At 34.8% G+C, this 23,810-nt stretch overlaps 1 protein-coding gene across 1 annotated transcript in view; it reads left to right on the forward strand.

The window, feature by feature from the left end:
• The first annotated feature begins 59 nt into the window (after positions 1–59).
• The window catches only part of LOC138327732 (protein still life, isoform SIF type 1-like), a 193,201-nt gene continuing 169,450 nt past the window's right edge, over positions 60–23,810 (forward strand). The window contains 2 exon segments of the mRNA XM_069274064.1: positions 60–166; positions 1,535–1,627. The gene's annotated coding sequence lies outside the window, so the exon portion shown is untranslated.

Below are 23,810 nucleotides of genomic sequence, written 5' to 3' on the forward strand. Positions count from 1 at the left end.
TGAAATGGTCCTGTTTGGGTTTCTTTATTTTTTTTACATTCTACTTTCATTTTCAATGAATCGCGCGCAATCAAAGCGAAAAGTTGCATTGGAGGGAACAATTTGGTAAAAATGCAGGATTACATCGGCAATAATATTCATTACTGCTATTACAGAAGTTTCAACGGTAGTTACTCACACATTTACTAAACGACGCATGACCATACAATGCCAGTTGCAATTTGTGCTGTATTGTAAATTTGCAATACAGTATGGTAATGTTAGCGTGTAAACACGTGGTGAATATCCCAAAATTGGGGAAAAAAAGTTTGGATTAATTCTGTTTTCAACAGTTCGCATAAAAATAAATTTAAATATAAGTCTGTGATTTGTTTTCTCGTCAGTACTACATATATTTATAAATCGAGATTTGAAGCATGCTTGGTCCAACTGTTTCACTCACAGGCACCTGGCACGATTTTTTAAAGATGCTCCACCGCTGACAAATGGTATGTTTTTCACTATAAAAAACAGGAGCAGAGATTTAGTATTTTTCTCCAGTTACAAAAGTTACTTACTTTACACCATTACCGTCATTGAAAAGTTTGAGCTTCTAATTTTATTTTAAATTGAAAATATAAAAAATAATTAATTGCATCCCGAAAAAATTCCGTGGCACTATATCCTATATGGAATGAAGTACTGATTGCGCATGCACCAAAGGCGAAATAAATTATTTTATATTATTTTTTGTGTTAATTAGGCATATATATACACGATTAAACACCAATTATTGTTCAAATGATTAACATCATTTATGCTCTGTCGGCGGTGGAGCATCTTTAACTAGCAGTATACATATATATATTATAGTATCATATGATATATATATATGTATACTGTTGGTTAATTTTTTTGTGCCAGGTCCCTGTGTTTTCACAGACACTTACGGTAAATAGGTTAAAGTAACCAAAATGGAACACTTCCTAAATGTATCCCAATCATCAATGTTTTGATTTTGTTTTGAGGGTTGTTGCATTATTGTTGTTTCCTTGATTTATATTTACAATTTAATTATTTTCATGTTTGAAAAGAGATAATAAACCATATGGAAAAAAATGAAATAAAATTGTCACAGCTAGTTTACTATTTGGCACCTTACTTTTTGTTGTTCAGAACAGTTATTGTCAACTGAAATTTCTGTATGACATATTTTAAAGTGTTTCATGTTGGATAGCATTCCAATTTAGGTAATGTCATGTTAGGTTTTATTCAAAGAATGATTAACTTTGTTCCACTCATGAGTCATTACATTTGGAACAAATATACAAATAAACATATGTACAGTTGTGAGTCTAGTATGAAGGAGTCTTCTGATTTAGTCTAATGAGATGTTAGCATATATATTCCCCATTAAATATTTATGGCAATATATTTCAAAACCCTTAAAAATATTTTCATTTACTTTTCATGTGAAAATGTGCTTATTATTGAAATAGTTGTATATACCTTTATAAAAGCTAGCCTTAACCATTTTCAAATTTTCTTTTTCCAGGTGTGGTGATGTAAGATAACAATAATAAAAACACGAATATATAATTGATGTGATAAAGGAATTACTATGTTGGAGCTGAGGAGATTAGAGAAGGTAGGGACACAATTATTATGTAATACCAGGATAATATGTCACCAGTTACTTTCTGAGGGCAGGAGTGATTCATAATGTTCAAAATAGAATAGATGATGATTTCTAATTCCTGTTTTGGAGAATTACCTGTTATACATGCATGTCTTAAAGGGTTTGTGCCACAAAAACCTTTTTATCAACTTTCTGACAGTTTGACCCCATCAATGTTGGCTGACATACATTTCACAGCACTCCGCAAAGCCGTTTATCTACTTTAAGGGCAGTAAGGGTAAATTGCTGCGGCTGAGAAAACTTTAATGAGCTAGCCAGTCACGTGGTACCATCCGTTTCACCATGCTCTGCTGTCTGCTGTAGATACTATACATTTATAGAGAAAAACTACAGAGTCTTCCAGTATTTTTTTAAAAAATATCTGCTGTGGAAAACAATGACAGTGATATCCCTGCTTTGGGATTTGTTCTGGACATTATCCCATACCAGTTTGACCCTTTGATACACACTGATAATTATCTTTCTACGGAGAAGGGGGTAACATCCCCAGATGTTTCAGATGCTGATCAAGAAAACCAAGAAGGTAATCAAGAGGATTGGTTGACAAACACAGCATGGTTTGTAATACACCTATTATTATTTTAACTTATTGCCATTAAATATAGATGTGGATGCCTTCATGGGTATTCATCAGATGATATTCATCAGATAATTTCTGTTTAATAAGTGAATATAATCTGTAATATATCTTACATAATAATTTTTTTACATTAAAATCATCCATTGAGAACAATTAATTTCTCCTTTTATTACTTTATACATGCATTAACCTAAATGCATTTGTATGATTGATAACAGTGACTTACGACTTATATAATTATTACACTAATTTTACATACCAAATATACATGTATCTCAAGAAAATCTTTTTTTTTGATTAACATCAATGACAACAATGTGTAATACACTTCATTACTATGTCAATTAACAATTGGAGAATTCAGTAAATGAGGATTGTATTCTTAACGACAGAGGAATGTATAATAATGACATTGGTTACTACTGTGAGACAAAGTTAATTACATGGTTTAATTACCAAAAGCAAATTTTTCCATTTTATGTTGTGGATACATATTTAGTTATGCCGGTGTTTTTAATTCTCAACAGGTGTTCATGTGGTTTCTGTGATCCAATGGTTACGGACTCGGAATATACGTTCTGCTGTCGTGAGATAAATGAAATCAATTCCATAGTTTTCAATAAAAAATCCCATCTCTGTAAATTGTTTATATTGTTATTAATTTTACCTATTGATATATTTATTATTAAAGAAATGTTACTTTTGTTGCAATATTTATATACATTACATCAATCCTCTTATCGATATAATGTATTTATACGACTATACAGCCAAATACTATTACTGATATTATGCAATTACCAATTTAATAATGTGTACTGTAGCAATTCGTATGAGTAATTAAGTAGCAGGCAATGGTGATGATAAATTGTCCTTCAGTTGTTACAAGCAAAAACACATTTGAAAAAACACATTTGAAAAAACACAAACACACATGTATAATGTTTACTAACAAACAGGGCTGAGGAATTATAACATAAATGTACAATAAATACCATTATCAGGTCAGAGATAATAGGTCACCTTTTCAAACATGAATTAAATTGACCCTGAAGTAATTTAATGCCTCAATATAAAACCCCATTCACGCAAATGATGATTTTCTGTCAGCTCAAACTTAAATTTGACACTTATGTAATGCAACCATGTATTTTGAATACCCTTCTTCTTTAGAAAGCGAAATAACTTGTTTTAAAAAACTTATTTTATTTTAACTTATTTTATTTCTGTGATTGTTATAGTAGCCATAAGCAGCACATTGCACCACACTGAATTTATAATGACAGCCTGTAATTATTTCATGTGAAACACAAGATAATATAACTGTAAGTTTAGGTGTTAAGTTCTATTCGTGTCTGTCTCATCAGCAGCGGTGAGCCAGTTGGTGAACCAGTGACGTGTGCTGGCTGACAGCCTCGTTATCGCAATAATTTTTTGCATATCGGTCAGCTGCCCAGATGGCCCTATGTATAGCCTGGTATCTCAGTGTGTGTATTTGCCATCCCCGTGGAGTGGGTTATTTCGGTGAACTTAAAGGAGGACCAATCTATAGACAACTTATCACTTTTTGTGTCACAAACCCTTTAAACATCATGTGAACGATAATTCATGTTTAATCATGTATAGCTATATATGTCTTAATTAACCCAAAAATAGTATAGAATAATTTATTTTACTTTGGTGCATGCACAATCAGTACTTCAATCCATATAGGATATAGTGCCACAGATTTTTTTTGGGATGCAATTAGTTATTTCAATATTTTTATCTTGAAGTAAAATTAGAAGCTCACACTTTCCAATGATGGTAATGCCGGTGTAAAGTAAGTAACTTTTGTAACTGAAGAAAAAAACTAAATTGTCCGCTCCTATTTTTGATACATGTGAGGCCGTCCTTACATGACCATAGCTGTTAATAGAACGTTAATTAATCAAACAAACAAACAAACAAACAAACTAGTTAGTCAAATTAATGCTAAAGACAACTAGAATACCTTGTAAGTTTCGCTATTCAAAAATGTATCGGTGAGTTACCCTATTCACGATGTTGCAGTTACCCTAATCATGGCAAAATTGACATTTTGAGTTACCCTAATCATACACAACTTTACGTGCGTGATTCTGACGTCTGTGGATCTCTGTGCATATGGCTTACGCTTCAAATTTTGCTAATATTGTTAAAAGTAGTGGTGTTCCGATTAATCAAGTTCATCGAGTATCGTTGATTTGAGGTGTTTGATCAATTAATCAAGTAAGAAATCTATTTCGAGTTTCATCGGAATTTTCCAACACAATGATAAACCAAAGTATAACGTTAGCTGATCAGTAAAACATGCAAAAAAGTCATAGCCAACTTGTTAAAATCATTCCCTTGTGCATGGTTGTCACTTAGTATTTCAAATTTCAAGCATCTAGACGAATTGAAGAGTGTGTAAGCAATATGTAGTAATGTAAACGTTCAGATGAGCATGATTTGTGAAGAAAATAAGCGACATGAAAACATGACAGCACAGAGAGGCTTCGCTAGCGCTATCGTAAGCCTTTGAAAGGAATTTTATATGTGACTTGTTTATACATTAAGGAAAAAATAATCGATCACTGATTGTTTAAACAAAACTGATGTCAAATGATCGACCATGAAATTTCCCAACACTATTTAAAAGACACAATTTACCGCGGTTATGCAAGAAAAATACTCGTCTATTCTGTGAAGACAGTATGATTTTCTTGTATTTTTTGTACCATCGCCATGTTGAATATGTGTAACTGCAGTTACCCTAATCTGGTTCCCCCATGTGATCTTTACTAGAAGGGTTCGAAGAGTAGTATTGTTCAGTAATACAAACCAAAATATCTCAACAACAAAAATAGAGTGCAAAAGTCTTAAACATAGCATAATGATATTTATCAAAATTATAAAAAAAAATAATCTTCAGCATTTGTTATTAAAAACAATTATTGCAAACTGATTTTTACACCTTGTTTCTTTCAAAGCTCCATTACCAGTATACAATGCTGATGATAGAGGCATCCCATGTTGTAAAACATTATTAAATCTATGGAATAGGGGTGCTTATACAACTTAACTTTTCTCCAGAAAAGGGGAGTGGCGCTTATATATGGGCCCCGGGGAGGCTCATTAATTACGACAAATATGGTATGTTGATTAATTTTGATATTATTATCTTAAAAATAATATTGTGTAGGTATTATAAACTTTTCTTTTTGATTTGACTGCAGGTTTTTCTCCTGCATGGTAATTGTTATGTCTGTGAGAAGCCATAGGAGTTTGATGCAAGAGAGACAGTGAGAGTTGTCAGTATTGATCCCGCGGAAACAACTGGATGCTGTGATTTAAGTACGACAGAGGAGATAGTGTGATGTGAAGGAACCTTTTATCTTTTTGATGGACCATTCATTTACATGTATAACATAAGGGAAAAGCCATTTCTTGATTGTCAGTTTTGTCAATTTGTCATAAGTGTGTTTGAAGATATGAATTGTCATAGCAACATGGAAAAAAACCGGGCGAGATTAATTGATTCAATTATACTAATCTGAGTATTTTATTCAATGAAAGTATTGATCTTGATTCAGGTCTAAATATAGCTGATAGAAGAACAGCTTCCATCAACAGTAATATTAGTTCTATGGGGCTAGTTTTCCGACCCTGGTTTTGACAGAGGATATGACAATTGTCAGATAAAATTCTATAACTTACAGAATATGCGATTTTATATGAAGTATAATGCCACTATATGTGTGTATTATATGTTGTGCCAAAATCATGACAAAGAATAAAAGCCAGGGAAATTGCATGATATTATTTCATTATCATTTATCTGTGTAACATGAATATCATTATCATGTAAAAAATGATTTAAACCTTATTGAATGTGATGTTAATAAAAAATGTTGTATGGTGCATTTTATTAATTAATAACATGTGGAATATGAAATAACATGTAACTAATAATAAAAAAAAAATACTGTTTAATTTATGTGCAGTTGTAAATTGGATAGATCTAGATTATATAAAAGTGCATTGTGATAAGATAAACTTGATATGGTTGAAATAATGTGTTGAAAACAAGTTATACAATTAGTTTACTGTCGGGTGATTTTTACAGAAAAAACTAGCTTAAATATAAAATGAAATAAATCACAATCTTATGGTGAGGATTGAATGACAGAAAAAAATGAAATAGGACAGAGTGGACCGCATAATTCGGTGTAAATTTCCCTATGGTGATTTGGTGTTAATTAAAGAGCAAATATATAAAGATCAAATACAAAGCATTGAATAATGCATCACTGAGGCCTAGATCACAGGTTTTTTATTATTGAAAATTCAATGTTACCTTAAAGATGCCCCACCTCAAACAGAGCATAAATGATACCCTTTATTTGAACAATGACTGATGTTTAATTGTGTATAAGTGTCTAATTAACACAAAAATACATATAAGATAATTTATTTTGCTTTCGATACATGCACAAGCAATACTTCATTCCATATAGGACGTATACAGTGCTGTGGACTTTTTCGAGACGCAATTAGTTATTTTTAATATTTTCATCTTTAAGTAAAATAATTTGACTCTGATTTAGAACTGATTAGTGCGAAAATTGATATGTAGAGCTATTCAAATATATTTAGTATCATTTGGTTAAAGATGCTCCACCGCCGTCAGAGCATAGATGTTATTCATTATTTGAACAATAATTGGTGTTTAAAAGTATATATATATATACCTAATTAACAAAAAAAAAATAACATAACATAATTTATTTCGCCTTGGGTGCATGCGCAATCATTACTTAATTCCATATAGGATATAGTGCAAAGGATTTTTTTCGGGATGCAATTAATTATTTTTCATATTTTTAACTTGAAGTAAAATTAGAAGCTCAAACTTTTCAATGGTGGTAATGGTGTAAAGTAAGTAACTTTTGTAACTGAAGAAAAAAACTAAATCGTCTGCTCCTGTTTTTTATGGTAAAAAATACCATTTGTCAGCTGTGGAGCATCTTTAATGTTAAATCCTTCAGTGAAAATGTTAAGATCTTAAAATTATACCTTTGACTTGATTTTGTGTTTTACCCATAATGACTTTTTCACAACAATTTAATTTTGCGATCGAGACCTCTTTGATTTTACTTTATCTGTATTTTAAACATTTTTTTCTACCATTTATTTTTGCATATTCTGATTATTATGCAAAGTTGGATTAGCTTATTATGAATATATTTAAATTAATCTTGAAACAAAGCACTAGAAATATATAGATTTTGTGTATTGATCATGAAAATAAAAAACCACGAAAAATTGAAGAAAAAAAAATGAAAGTATTCTTTAATATCTAACATAACTGTTCTATCAGAAATACTATTTAAAGCTCATCCTGTAAGATTTCAAAGATCTTTAGTAAGATACTATCATTAAAAACACCTTGAAATATTATCTAAAGAGAAGAGACACCACTGATTAAGAAGTGACACTTTAGCTGGGGTTGTGTTTTGAGGTTTTAGATTGGAATGGAGCTAATTGCTAGTGTGTTAGTCCTTGTGGAGGACCAGGAGTAGGGAAATCAATAGAGACTGGCGAGATGGATGTCACTGTGTCAACGACTGTTATAGGCACATGGATGCCACAGAGAAACACTGACAGTCTCGCTGTAATTCTAGCCATTTCACAATTCTTTTTTTTTTCGTTATAATATTTTTAACCTTGGGTTTTGAAATTCTGTGTATTGTATGAAGTGCCTGGTGGTTAATTGCAGTTGTGTTTCTGAGGAATGAGATTAGAGATTCACTGATAGTTTGTGTGGTGCTATATGGCTTCAATGGCTGGGATCTTGGTGCAGTAAGAGATGCCAGCTCTGCAATTCTGAAAAGGTAAGCAAGATGGCAGGGTAAGGCAGACCAACAAATTACATTTACAGATGGTTCAGCTTTATTCATATGGCATCTTCAAAGAAGTATTTATAGTCTAATCTTTTATTCATGAAAAAACTGTCAAGATCTGCCATATAAATTACATTTTTAACATTATGAGGCTCGTACATAGAGAGCGTAAAAATCCTATAGGTATGTACCTTTCAAGAGAACTGTCTTGTAGAAATGGCACATACTTGTGTGAGGCAAGAACATCAGAAGGATTGTCATGTGCCTGTGTAAGACTCGAACACCATTAGGACTGTCATGTACCTGTGTAAGACAAGAACACCATTAAGACTGTCATGTACCTGTGTAAGACTAGAACACCATTAGGACTGTCATGTACCTGTGTAAGACTAGAACACCATTAGGACTGTCATGTACCTGTGTAAGACTAGAACACCATTAGGACTGTCATGTACCTGTGTAAGACTAGAACACCATTAGGACTGTCATGTACCTGTGTAAGACTAAGGAACATAATTAGGACTGTCATGTATCTGTGTAAGACTAGAACACCATTAGGACTGTCATGTACCTGTGTAAGACTAGAACACCATTAGGACTGTCATGTACCTGTGTAAGACTAGAACACCATTAGGACTGTCATGTACCTGTGTAAGACTAGAACACCATTAGGACTGTCATGTACTGTGTAAGACTAGAACATACATTAGGACTGTCATGTTCTCTGTGTAAGACTAGAACAGCATTAGGACTGTCATGTACCTGTGTAAGACTAGAACAGCATTAGGACTGTCATGTACTGTGTAAGACTAGAACAGCATTAGGACTGTCATGTACCTGTGTAAGACTAGAACAGCATTAGGACTGTCATGTACCTGTGTAAGACTAGAACACCATTAGGACTGTCATGTACCTGTGTAAGACTAGAACACCATTAGGACTGTCATGTACCTGTGTAAGACTAGAACACCATTAGGACTGTCATGTACCTGTGTAAGACTAGAACAGCATTAGGACTGTCATGTACCTGTGTAAGACTAGAACAGCATTAGGACTGTCATGTACTTGTGTAAGAACACATTAGGACAGCTTGTAGAACTAGAACAGCATTAGGACTGTCATGTACCTGTGTAAGACTAGAACAGCATTAGGACTGTCATGTACCTGTGTAAGACTAGAACACCATTAGGACTGTCATGTACCTGTGTAAGACTAGAACACCATTAGGACTGTCATGTACCTGTGTAAGACTAGAACACCATTAGGACTGTCATGTACTTGTGTAAGACTAGAACAGCATTAGGACTGTCATGTACTGTACCATTGTGTAACACTAGAACATAACCATTAGGACTGTCATGTACCTGTGTAAGACTAGAACACCATTAGGACTGTCATGTACCTGTGTAAGACTAGAACACCATTAGGACTGTCATGTACCTGTGTAAGACTAGAACAGCATTAGGACTGTCATGTACCTGTGTAAGACTAGAACACCATTAGGACTGTCATGTACCTGTGTAAGACTAGAACAGCATTAGGACTGTCATGTACTGTGTAAGACTAGAACAGCATTAGGACTGTCATGTACCTGTGTAAGACTAGAACACATTAGGACTGTCATGTACCTGTGTAAGACTAGAACACATTAGGACTGTCATGTACCTGTGTAAGACTAGAACAGCATTAGGACTGTCATGTACCTGTGTAAGACTAGAACACCATTAGGACTGTCATGTACCTGTGTAAGACTAGAACACATTAGGACTGTCATGTACCTGTGTAAGACTAGAACAGCATTAGGACTGTCATGTACCTGTGTAAGACTAGAACACCATTAGGACTGTCATGTACCTGTGTAAGACTAGAACAGCATTAGGACTGTCATGTACTTGTGTAAGACTAGAACAGCATTAGGACTGTCATGTACTTGTGTAAGACTAGAACACCATTAGGACTGTCATGTACCTGTGTAAGACTAGAACACCATTAGGACTGTCATGTACCTGTGTAAGACTAGAACACCATTAGGACTGTCATGTACCTGTGTAAGACTAGAACAGCATTAGGACTGTCATGTACTTGTGTAAGACTAGAACACATTAGGACTGTCATGTACTGTGTAAGACTAGAACACATTAGGACTGTCATGTACCTGTGTAAGACTAGAACACATTAGGACTGTCATGTACCTGTGTAAGACTAGAACACATAGGACTGTCATGTACCTGTGTAAGACTAGAACTAATTAGGACTGTCATGTACCTGTGTAAGACTAGAACATATTAGGACTGTCATGTACCTGTGTAAGACTAGAACAATTAGGACTGTCATGTACCTGTGTAAGACTAGAACATTAGGACTGTCATGTACCTGTGTAAGACTAGAACATAATTAGGACTCATGTACCTGTGTAAGACTAGAACATAATTAGGACTCATGTACCTGTGTAAGACTAGAACACCATTAGGACTGTCATGTACCTGTGTAAGACTAGAACAGCATTAGGACTGTCATGTACTTGTGTAAGACTAGAACAGCATTAGGACTGTCATGTACCTGTGTAAGACTAGAACAGCATTAGGACTGTCATGTACTTGTGTAAGACTAGAACACCATTAGGACTGTCATGTACCTGTGTAAGACTAGAACACCATTAGGACTGTCATGTACCTGTGTAAGACTAGAACACCATTAGGACTGTCATGTACCTGTGTAAGACTAGAACACCATTAGGACTGTCATGTACCTGTGTAAGACTACACCATTAGGACTTTTATTAAATTTATTAAGGTCAATGACCAAGTTTGTCCAAATGAATGATCTTGACTTCAAGAAAATGATGATTGATACATACTATTTTTTGGTGCAAAGAATATAAGACTCTTTCATATATGGATTTGATGGATAGGGATATTCTACCCTCGGGATCACAAAATGTTGCAAACCCTCGGCCTTTCTTTCATACCTCGACGTTTTATTGCAATTTCACAACTATAATATCCCGCCATTTTGAAATGAATTCGAAGAAATTCACGACTGGAAGTCAATTTTCCATACATGAAAAATTACGTTATATTTTCAATTCAAATTCCGTTACTTGCATCTTTTATAGTAAAACCAGTCAATTTTGTGAAAAAAATGTTCAAATTTTACCGAGGAAATAGAGATTTTGTTGACGCTGTGTTGTCACGAGGCTTTATTGCATGGGTATAGCCATGCAATACTGCCTCAGGTGACATGAGTGTATTGCCCTAGACCAGCCAGTATTACACGTGGAGGTATGACAGAAAGACTGTTATTATTGAAAGGTTAACATAACGTAAAGTTAAAATACTGCTAAAATATTTAAAGACCCGTTTTTAAATATACAAATTGTTTGTAACAAAAAAAAAAAAAAACACACAAAAAAAAACCCCTCAAAACAATAGACATGATTAACAGCTTGTAGAATGCTGGTATTGAAAAGTAGTGTCCGTGTGATCAGGCGTACTATGGTCAGTAGAATGTCAGAGTAGAATGTCAGAGTAGAATGTCAGAGTAGAAGGTCAGAGTAGAAGGTCAGAGTAGAAGGTCAGAGTAGAATGTCAGAGTAGAATGTAAGAGTAGAATGTCAGAGTAGAAGGTCAGAGTAGAAGGTCAGAGTAGAATGTCAGAGTAGAATGTCAGAGTAGAAGGTCAGAGTAGAAGGTCAGAGTAGACGGTCAGAGTAGAATGTCAGAGTAAAATGTCAGAGTAGAATGTCAGAGATCATGTAGATTATGCTTAGAAAATAGATGTAATCTAATCCTTGGAAGCTGAGTGTGTGTGAAACACTAGACCTTTTGGGATCTTATCTGGTAATATTGATACAGTAATCATTCTACAATCATTTATTGACATCAAATTAAAATCTGTTTTATTATATGGTTTGAAATTAGTTTCATTGCTATGTTCAATTATTCACCTATGTCTTAATTAATATTTTCTGTCAATTGACATAAAGGGACTTGTGATTGATGACTTTGTGAACTTGCTTTTACCCAAACCTCCAAGAATTGATTGCCCTTACATAGTATATTTGCTGATAGGCTGCACCAGTTGTTTGTCTATGACGTCAAAAACGGTCCCAGAATAGCACACTACAACTTTGTACCAAAATAGATGACATTTATGAGACTGTTCTCCAGTTCCGTCGTCATTTTAACCTTTAATTGTTTTTTACTTCACATTATCATATGGAGTACTGTTTTCTGCTTGCATAGTCCTGTTTTTTCTAGGCCTCAGTTTTATCATCAATTGATGAACTGATGAGCAGTTCCAAAAATAAAACCTGTCTCGCAGTGTTCTGAGGCGTGAAATGACGCAATATTCATGTGAATTTTTAAGATTCAAGATTTAATGACTTCCAGTGCAAGTTGTTATGATCTGAATTTTAGGCTTTGACAGTGGTTTTTGATTTAATATATTTGTTGGAATTATGTACCGTATGTATTACTGCATGGAATGTTACTTATAAATCTGTGAAAGAAGCAGATTGCTGATGATCGGCCATCTCCATTTTAGTATCCATGACTCCTTCAACCCTATAAAGGAACATTTTAATTCTTCTAAGTCCTTATAAGCCTAAGATTGGACTAGTTCATTGTGAATTTAGGGGTAAATACATGGGAGATTGATTTAAGAAAGCTAAACCACTGAAAGCCAAATGTATTCTATATATTGATGGCATCTACAGACTCAATGGCAGGACTCAGATCTATAGGGATTTATTATCAAGGAGGCTGGAATCTGGAGAAATATTTCTAACTTTGAAAAAACTAACTTTTTTTGTTTTCATTTCATCGTAGATTCTGAACAGGAAGAGCTCTGCCTTGTTATTGGTATTCTCTAGCTCCAAAGTGCTGTTATCTCATTAACGATTTCTGAAACAACAGTCTTGTGTGGTTTTACTGTGATGTCAGCCAGCAGATGTCAAGTTTGTTTCTTTGTCGTAATAGAGGTGACAAAGTAGCAAGAATCACTGTCTCAACAACATTGTGTTTTAATCTAATACATGTGTGTATATCAAATTATCTTCTTTTCCCTTCAAAGTGAAACCTACACGGTTCCTTTTGAGTGTTACTAATTAAATTTTGGCTATAATATCAAGACAGTGGAACAGTATCCTGCAAGGAATTAGATTTGCTTTGCTTGACTTTATTTTTACTCAGATAGAGAGACAAAGGACGATCTGCATTGGTTACAAACATTTTAATGATAATTATTCTGGAGGCAATCCTGGTTACCGACAATTTGGTTTTTCACGAATGCATTTCGCCATTCTTACAAAAAATGCATGGAGCCACAATTGGATGAGTGCAGGTTCAAGGTGTATGACATTTAAGCTGCCAGTCAAACAATATAGTCATGATAAGCTGAGGTTTTTCTCTGGGTACTCTGGCTTTCCCCTACCATCAAAAGCTGCAGCATGACCATACTTTTAAATAGTGCCACTGTCATTAATGTTGTGATGGTTGTATCATTATAACATGAAATGGTCATTATAAGGATATGAACAGCCATTACTTTTCATTAAATAGTTAAGCTAATGAAGAAGTGACAGCTGATTTTCTTTTCAGATCTTTGTTGTAACTGAAATGTTCAGTAGCACTTATCGAGACACATATAGATTTTCTGGTTAGGGCTTCGGGTTGTCACTGCTTCATCAAGGAATAGTTATTTGAAGGCTGATGCTGTTGAGATGTGCTGTAGTGTGTAATTAATGGTGGAGATAATATCGTCAGGTCATTGGTGACCAAAAAGGGTAAAAAGGGAGAGCTCTGAACTGCTTGTATTGTCTATAATATCACTGGTGAACGGAGTAAAACATGTTATTGTAAAAGTCGGTATGGAGAACATGTCGGTGTGAAATGTAACAGGGACTAGACAACAGTGATGATCTATATGTGGTAATAGGGGGCTCTGGTGTCAGGAATGACAAAATGGCCGCTTGAATTGTGTCGGTGAGAAAGAGGCTGGCATGAATGAGAGGCATCCTGGGACGATGTTTTAGGGACGAGGTGTTATTCTGACGCGTTAGTCTCATCATGTGTATTCCCTTTTGTTGGCCAAATCTGTTAATTGATTCAGCCAGAATTGGTTACCGATTCACCGGTCTTAAATATTTAGTACAGTGACGTAGAAATGTGTCCGTCAGACTCATTGACTCACGCTTTAGAATCTGATTAGGCTGTAGATTGATAGGACTGGGATGCATAAATGGAATATATCGGGTTTGTAGTCATCAGGTTGTGTCTTAAATACTGGAAAATTCATGTGGTTTGCACTGTATTGGCTAAAATTGTTGAAAAATCTGTTAGTTGGCATAAACATCAAGAAGATTGCAAAAAATGCAGGGAATATCCACAAATCGATGAATGAAAGTGCACTCTGTCGGCTGTGTTTAATCATGCTTACCATGCAGGCTTTATAACCTGTTTACCCCTGTAATTCCATAATGAGCCACTCCAGCCTTTGACTTAGAAGAGATCCAATCTAGTGTTTAGGGGGGGAACATGTTCTTTAGATGAATACAAATCTTAGTTTACAATTAGAGAGATCTCACAGAGATTTCTAACCATTCTTTTATTAAAGTTCTATTAAATAGTTATAGAACTCTACAATCAAGAGAGGTTTACAGAGAATTTAATCCATCCTTTTAAAGCTTTTTGGAATAGAAAACTCTGAGATTGTAATTAGAGATTTTAACAAATTCCTTTATGTTAGCTTGGTAGAATAATTATAGAAATATGGTATTGTAATCAGAGAGATTTATAGAGATTTTGACCACTCTTTAATGATAGATTATAGAATGACTATGGAAATAAAGGTTACATTCAGAGAGATTTATAGAGAATTTGACCCATCTTATGATCATAGCTTGCAGATCTTCATTGTAGGTTTTATGAAATAATTATAGAGATCTATTCTAGGATTATCATCAGAGATTTATAGAGATTTTGACACCCATCCTTTAATATCTACTGTAGACTCTATAAAATAATTATAGAAATCTATTCTAGGATTATAATCAAAGAGATTTATAGAGATTTTGACCCATTCCATACATTTAGCTTTATATATCTCCCTACTTAATTTCTCTGGGGAAATAAAACAATACATATTTACACTACAGTAGATATGTTTATGACACTGAGAACAAAAATGATTCTATATCCTATTGATTTGTTCCAAATTAATGGAATACACTGGTCTGTTTTGCGATGGTTTTGTTGTAGAATTCTTTAGGAAGTGAGATATTTATGATTACAGTAAGTGTGACAGTTATATGTGAGCTATGGGAAAAATGCTTCTGTATGAAGGTTAATCAGTGCAGCATATCTTTGTTTATACAGTCAAACTTATCTATAGAGACCACCCAGTTTATACAGTCAAACTTGTCTATAGAGACCACCCAGGGGACATAGCGACACCATTTAAATTATGAGACATGCATGAAAATCCCTGACTGCATCAGATGCATTTATGTACAGTGCATGGTAATGTTGCTTGTTATATTATTATTATAGGAGTTGTCTCCCTTTGAACTGTTTATAAGGCCCGACACCTTCAGTATCTCTCTTTATAACTGAGCTGTTTTTCTCACTGTTACACTGTGTGGAAACAATTTGCTTCGAGCAATATTCAAATGATTTTCTATCAATATTTAATCAACATATCAAAAGCGAAAGGTTGTTAATAATGTTGAAAAACATTGGTGGCAGTGAGTCACCTTTTTGTTTGTTTCAGTGCTGTCCAGATTTTTTTTTTTTTTTTTTTTTTGTATAATGATGAGATCATTGGTTTTACAAATTGTCTTTAGACATCCAGTCTCAGTATGCATTCATCATGTCAATAAGTTTTGATTTCTTTAGTGCAGGAAGAGCATTGGATACAGAACCCATTTTTTTTCTTTGTATGTCTAGTTTTGTAACATGTTAAGGTTTTTAACAAAGCACAAATGAGTGACCTTGACCTTATAATTATCCCAAATCAAAAGAATTAAACACACTATTTTTTTTTTTTTTTTTTTTTAAATTAGTCCTTTTCAATAACGAAGATATTCTGCCTTAAACATGTTGAATATGAAAGCCAGTCTGTATATTTGTCTACCAAGTTGAATGACTGACCCTCATTCAGGATGAAAGTATTTGAAAAATCATAACAATTTCTTTTCAGTCATCAAAAGCCCACGTAGACAAGATTCAGGCATATTGGTTACACGTTTTAATAGATCACGTTAAACCTAAGGCAACGTTGACTTTGATGTATTGTAATTCATTGTATTCTACAAAACGCTTTGATAGAAGCTAGTATAAATGAAAAATGTTTTTATAGTGTATAAATTGAATTATACAAAATATTAATGTGTGTATTCATACAGAATTGAGCAATGTAGGTAACTGCAATCATTTCAATGGATTCCTTTAGTTTAATAGAATCTAGTTGTCAAGCATTACTAGGGCAGCGAGAGGACATGTATACCTGCAGATTTTATGAATATTAGAAATGTGTTTTATCGTTTGATGCGTCACGGTATGAATATCTAAATACTGGCTGGCTAGATAGATATCTATAATAATCACCTGTACAGCATAAGGAGATAGGCATTTCATTTCCATATTGTTAAGTTTAAATGATGCATATTAGTCAGAATTTGATCGCTTCTAGAATTAGAGGTGATTGTTATTTCTCAAGGTTGTAGTAATCAAAGGACTGTTTCACGCTTATTGGTTTGAGTAAGGCGTTCTTTCATGATTTCAATTTCTATCAGACAGGAAGGTAAGTTACTCTAAGTTACTCATCAATTGAACTAGACTGGCCACCAATCTTTAGAATATGGGAAAAAAATCACTAAAATTTGGCTTGATTATATTTGTCTCTGCTACATGTCTGATACTAAGTTTCAAACTAGGGGGAGATCATCTCTTGTAAAGAAGTCTACTGAGAAAGTCTTATCAGCAACTTAGGGACTGGTGACCAGTCTACAATTGAACCAAAGTACTACATATATGGAAAACTGTAATATTGTAATTCACTCACAGAAGTAAAAGATTTATGAATGAAGTATTACAAGGCTGTATAACATAACAAAAAAAGGATGTTCAACGGATGAGTTTAGTTCTTGAGGAAGTTCTTGAATAATAATGATCTTAAAGAAGAATGAATGGAATTATAGTTGAGATAAAGATTAAAAGAAGGACATATGTTGTTAAGTTGTACAGAGAAGCAAATTAATTATGCTGGCTTTTACCCCATATCGATTTGTATTATAAATACCAGTTAAAGTTTTACCATGGTGTCAAGATGTTTTTTTTAAATTATTGATTTTCAAGTTTCTTCATTCAACAGTATTGCAAGCTAGAAATGTATTTTTATAATATTCTTGACTGAACATGTTTTGCATTATTGAATGTTCTATAATTTAATTTGAATAATATTCAACAGAAAGTAATTATGCAGTTTCCAATTTATTGCAATTTTATGGTTCACTTGTTCAATGTATGATATTTTTATGATTTTATTGATGGCTGTAATATTGGGCGATATCTCTGTTCATCTCTATGTGATTGCCTTCAAGTTTTTGTGTAATATAACTGTATTGTAACAAAAATTTTGAGCATGCATGACTACATATCCTATAAAATTTAACCAAGTACATGTGCTGTTTAATTTCAACGATACATGTACATAAATTGCTATTTTGTCTATCATTTATATGACAGATATTGTGTAAATTCAGTATTTAAATTGTGGTCCCTCTTGAGTTCTGTAGTTCCTTTGTTAAAAAACCTGTCCCTGTTACCCTGTGAGTTCACTGAGGATGTTTAATATTGATACAACAGAAATATCAAACACCTACTTAATTTTGGTGTTAAGTTGAGCGCTCGCCCAGTGAGGATTTCTGCTCCTCTCAGCCATAGAATAAAGGGAGTGGGACCACTGTTAACCGTTGTCGTCTTATAATGTGGCTAGATGGGGTGTGCTGTTCAATGTCTTTGGCAGCATGCTTCAGCGGTTAGCACTATTAAAAAAAACCAAGAGTTCCACTAGCACAAGACACTACTCAAATAAATTACAGCCAAAACACACTATCACAAGGGGACAAAAATATACTACAGCCTTCCAAAACACACTATCACAAGGGGACACAAATATACTACAGCCTTCCAAAATGCACTATCACAAGGGGACACAACAGCCTTCCAAAACACACTATAACAAGGGGACACAAATATACTACAGCCTTCCAAAACACACTATCACAAGGGGACACAAATATACTACAGCCTTCCAAAACGCACTATCACAAGGGGACACAACAGCCTTCCAAAACACACTATAACAAGGGGACACAAATATACTACAGCCTTCCAAAACACACTATCACAAGGGGACACAACAGCCCTCCAAAACACACTATCACAAAGGGACAAAAATATACTATAGCCTTCCAAATCACACTATCACAAGGGGACACAAATATACTACAGCCTTCCAAAACACACTATCACAAGGGGACACAAACATACTACAGCCTTCCAAATCACACTATCACAAGGGGACACAAATATACTACAGCCTTCCAAAACACACTATCACAAGGGGACACAAATATACTACAGCTTTCCAAAATATACAGACATTCATACCCCCAACACATGCATTGCACTCCCCAAGGGGAGGCCATTAAGAACATCCTGAAATGACCCTAACTATTATTAGGATGTTAATATATAAGCCTATTGCAAACCAATTTTATAATACCTAGTAAAGAGGAAGTTGAATACTGATGCAACAGACATATTCTCTATGTTATGCAGCTATAGGTACAGAGGACAGTGACCGTATTCTTTGTCACTGTTGTTCTTGGCCGTAGGTGTTATGTACGTCACCAGGGACAAGAGTTAAACAGAATTAGATTGTGTTTGAAGGCTTCCTACTGTGTACAGGCTGGTGCAAGAGAGTTGATTCACAAAAATACATTTTATTTTAGTCTCATTGATTGATAAATAAACAGATTTCTGGTGTGGTGTTAACTCAGGCTGTCCACATTTAGACATGTGAAATCAAACACATGCTATTTTTTTTTATTATTGGGTGAAGAATGGTAAATAAATCGGGTCTTATTCAGATTTAGCCTCAAGCAAAACTAGGTTTTAGGACTAAACAATATTTGATAAATGTTTTTTCCTTTAAGATTTAAATTTTGGCCATATAGAGTCAAATTTTGTCAGATAATGCTTCCATCATTAGTCAAAAATGGCCTATATATTTCTATTCCTTGAAGTCTCTGGTTTATAGCTGAAAGTCTCCGACTTGTTCCTGGCAGGATTTTTCTTGGCAAATGTGATAATTGAATTTGTTGTAAGCTGTTACCATGTGTGGGAGCACAGACACATGTGATGCAGGTCTGAGACTGTATGGAGTAAAAAAAAGTCTGATTGTAATGTAGTGAAGGCTTATAAGTAAAAAAAGGTAGATTATGTACATGGTAAAGGCTGCAAATACTGGTACACACTTCGGGGAACAGGATCTCATAATGAATTATAGATAGATTTTTTTATTCCAAATGTAGACAAAGTGCTCAATAGCAGTTAAAACACCCACCTAAATATTTCAGGATCCTTTTCTCAGAAAATGTTATGAATGAAATGTTCAGTGTTTGTAAAATATCTTGAAGTATATTATTTATGTCAAACGTTTATTTTTCTACTGATTTTAACAATGGATGTTTGCTGTCTTTCCTTTCATTTGAACTGGTTTGATTTGATTTTTGATGTCCTATCATCAAATAGATTGGTAATCTATGGTCAGTACCTGGCAACTGCCCCACATGGGATTCAAACTCACAGCCTAGAGTGTTAACATGATGGTACACCTTCACCGGCACCATGACCCCTATTATTTATCCATGGCAACATATACCAAATGTGAAATAAGTATATTTGATTGTTAAGGAGACATTCTTTATAATTTTGCATGTGTCTCTGGGTAATATGACTTTAAACATTGTTGCACATTTGCACTGATTTATTCACTTTTCATGATGGATCCAGCAGTTTTTGATGAGTGGTCATATAAAAACTATTGGAAACTTCATTTCAAAACATTTTTTTTCAATGATGCAGAGCTGTTAGTCATATGTAGCATGAATTTTATATTTCTGAATGCTTTGTTCTGTAGATTCAGGATAGAGTTACAGCAAAGGAAACTTCCATGATATAATATTCCTTGTCCCTGGTGACACAGTGTTCTGTCACTTGTATTTTGATCAGTGATTGATTGTTATTCGCTGGATTGGTTTCTTCTGTCAGACGTTCAACATCATGCAGAAATTTGCACAGCAGTATTTTTTTCCCACCGCATTCCTTTCTAAACTGTGATTTCAGAGGTGTTGGAAGCTCTGTTGTGTACGGATGATCATGAGGGTCTCTCTCGCCGGTGTTGTAGCAGATTACCAAGTCTTGCTGAAATTGATCAATTTTGTAATTGAGTTAGGAGTCCATCGGGATGTGTGTAACGCTATCAACAGCCAATTGGGATTTGTACACCAAATACTACAGACCAAACACCCTGTAAAAAAAATCATTGCTCATTGATGAAAACTCCACAATTGAAACTACAACAGATAACAGATGAAAAACTACAGGATTTTGAAATACATTATAGAATGATAGAATAATTTTTGCTCTCTCTCCAAATTATTGTAATTTAATTTCAATAGCTTAAATTGCTTTATGTTCACCAAGATGATAAGACTGCCGTTTTTTTAGGTGCAGAGCACCTGTTGGTAAAATCATTAATAGAATTTCTGAAAATGAGGTCATGGTCACGTGTCTAGAATGTTGTTTACCTTACCAAAATGACCTTGTCCCCACAGAAGGTTTGGTATATTCCATCATGTGTCTAGAATGTTGTTGTTTACTTTACCAAAGTGACCTTGTCCCCACAGAAGGTTTGGTATATTCCATCATGTGTCTAGAATGTTGTTGTTTACCTTACCAAAGTGACCTTGTCCCCACAGAAGGTTTGGTATATTCCATCATGTGTCTAGAATGTTGTTGTTTACCTTACCAAAGTGACCTTGTCCCCACAGAAGGTTTGGTATATTCCATCATGTGTCTAGAATGTTGTTGTTTACTTTACCAAAGTGACTTTGTCCCCACAGAAGGTTTGGTATATTCCATCATGTGTCTAGAATGTTGTTGTTTACTTTACCAAAGTGACCTTGTCGCCACAGAAGGTTAATTATTGGTATAAACCATCATATGTCTAGAACATTGTTGTTTACTTTACCAAAGTGACCTTGTCCCTACAGAAGGTTTGGTATATTCCATCATGTGTCTAGAATGTTGTTGTTTACCTTACCAAAGTGACCTTGTCCCCACAGAAGGTTTGGTATATTCCATCATGTGTCTAGAATGTTGTTGTTTACCTTACCAAAGTGACCTTGTCCCTACAGAAGGTTTGGTATATTCCATCATGTGTCTAGAATGTTGTTGTTTACCTTACCAAAGTGACCTTGTCCCCACAGAAGGTTTGGTATATTCCATCATGTGTCTAGAACGTTGTTGTTTACTTTACCAAAGTGACCTTGTCCCCACAAAAGACAGAGAAATGATATTGTTTACTTAGACTTTAACTAAAGTGACCACAGTCTCCACAGAAATTAACATACATGACATATGAGGAAAGCACATCCTTGAATGAATATAAGCAACCAGCTGTGCTTTATCATAAACAATTTTCAGTTTACCTTGGCTGTGGATGTTACTTTTGCACCAATGATCATTTGACAATGATACCATATTGTCTCCATGTCACCCCTTCCAAATGATTCAGGTTGATATACTTGACACCCTTCTCCATGTGACCCTAGCCATCACCATCACTTAATATCAATCCCTATGTGACCCTGGCTGTTGCCATCCCTTTACACCCTTCCCAATGTGTCCCTGGTTATTGTCATCCATTGACACCCTTCCACATGTGATATTGGCTGTTGCCATCCTTTGACACCAGTTCCCATGTGACCCTGGTTGTTGCCATCCCTGAACAACCTTCTCCATGTGATCCTGGCTGTTGACATTCCTTGACACCAGTCGCTGGTTGACATTCCTTGACACAAGTCGCTGGTTGTTGCCATTTCTTGACATCCGTTCCCAAATGACCATGGTTGTTGCCATCCCTTGATGTCATTCCCCATTTGACCCTGGATGTTGCCATCCCTTGAAAACAATCCCTGGGCTGTTGCCATCCCTTGACAACAGTCCATGGGCTGTTCATTGGCTGTTGCCTTCCCTTGACAACAGTCCCTGGACTGTTGCCATCCCTTAACAATCTTCCCCATATGACCCTTGTTGCTATCCTTTGACGTTGATCCCCATGTGACCCTGGTTGTTGCCATCCCTTGACAACAGTCCCTGGGCTGTTGCCTTGACACTCTCTCCCATGTGAATCTTGCTGTTGGTGTTGCCTTGACAGTCCCTGCCTGATGTGACCCTGGCTCTTTTGTCTTGTCCCATATCCTCATTTGTCTCAGATTTGGCTTTACTCAATCAAAATAGTTTACAAGCTTAAAGCTGTCAATAACGGCAATAATTTTTGATGGGACACTTCCAAAATTTGGTTAATGGCTGTCGGACAATGGTAAGAAATAAAAGAAAGTACATCCAAAATATGTCTGGAGACTAATGGAAATGATCAAACTGTTGCTTACCTATGTAAATGAAATAGTTACATGTAAATTTTGTGGCCAACAAGAAGTAATATTACCATGCACTTCCTTATCCAATGTAATAAGTCATTTGGAAAGAGAAATCATCTATTTGACAATGTCATTAATATGTTACGAATAAAGAATTATTTGACGTTTTTGGAACTGGATAACACCGATAAAGCTGTCTGGGAACAGTTCGTCATTTTGAACAGAGACAGCATCGCTGTGATGTTACAACTTTTATATAAAAGCATATATTAAGTACAAATTTCAATGATCATATGATCAATAATTTAATACACTGATGTCTTGTATATAGTTCACTTTTCTGTAGCTCTTAATCTGAAATGTTTGTATTGTTTTAAAACAATCTTCATATTTTGGAGGAAATAAAGACTATGTTCCTGAGTCAGATATGGACTAGTATCCGTACCAACCAAGTATCCTACAACTAGACCACTTTTAAAATGTTTCTGTACCTTATATCTGTTATGGGTGTGACCTATTTTCTATGCGGTATTTGATTAAAGTTCATGTATTTTAGCAGTTTTGCATGACCAGGTGTCACAAAGTCCCACACTCTTGCTCATAATATGAAAGTGATTTCAGATTTATTTTATCTAAAATCTTGGGATATATGTACTGCTTTTATTTATGTGGCCATTTGGCTTATGATATCCAAAGCATAGAGATGGTCACGATCATACGGATCGTACAGCGTCTGTGATAGACCAGGGCGAACAGTTCGGTAATAAACACTGGAATAAACCTTGTCTTGCATGGCTTGGCTCAGAGTGAAACGAGGCAGGTCAATCAACTCTATATCCTCAACACTAATGTTTTTAGGCACTTTATGCTGAAGCAAATGGTCATTGTACCCGTACTCAAACAGCCTCATATCTC

The sequence above is a fragment of the Argopecten irradians genome, chromosome 1, assembly GCF_041381155.1.
Source record: "Argopecten irradians isolate NY chromosome 1, Ai_NY, whole genome shotgun sequence".
In the NCBI taxonomy this organism is placed as follows: Eukaryota; Metazoa; Mollusca; class Bivalvia; order Pectinida; family Pectinidae; genus Argopecten; species Argopecten irradians.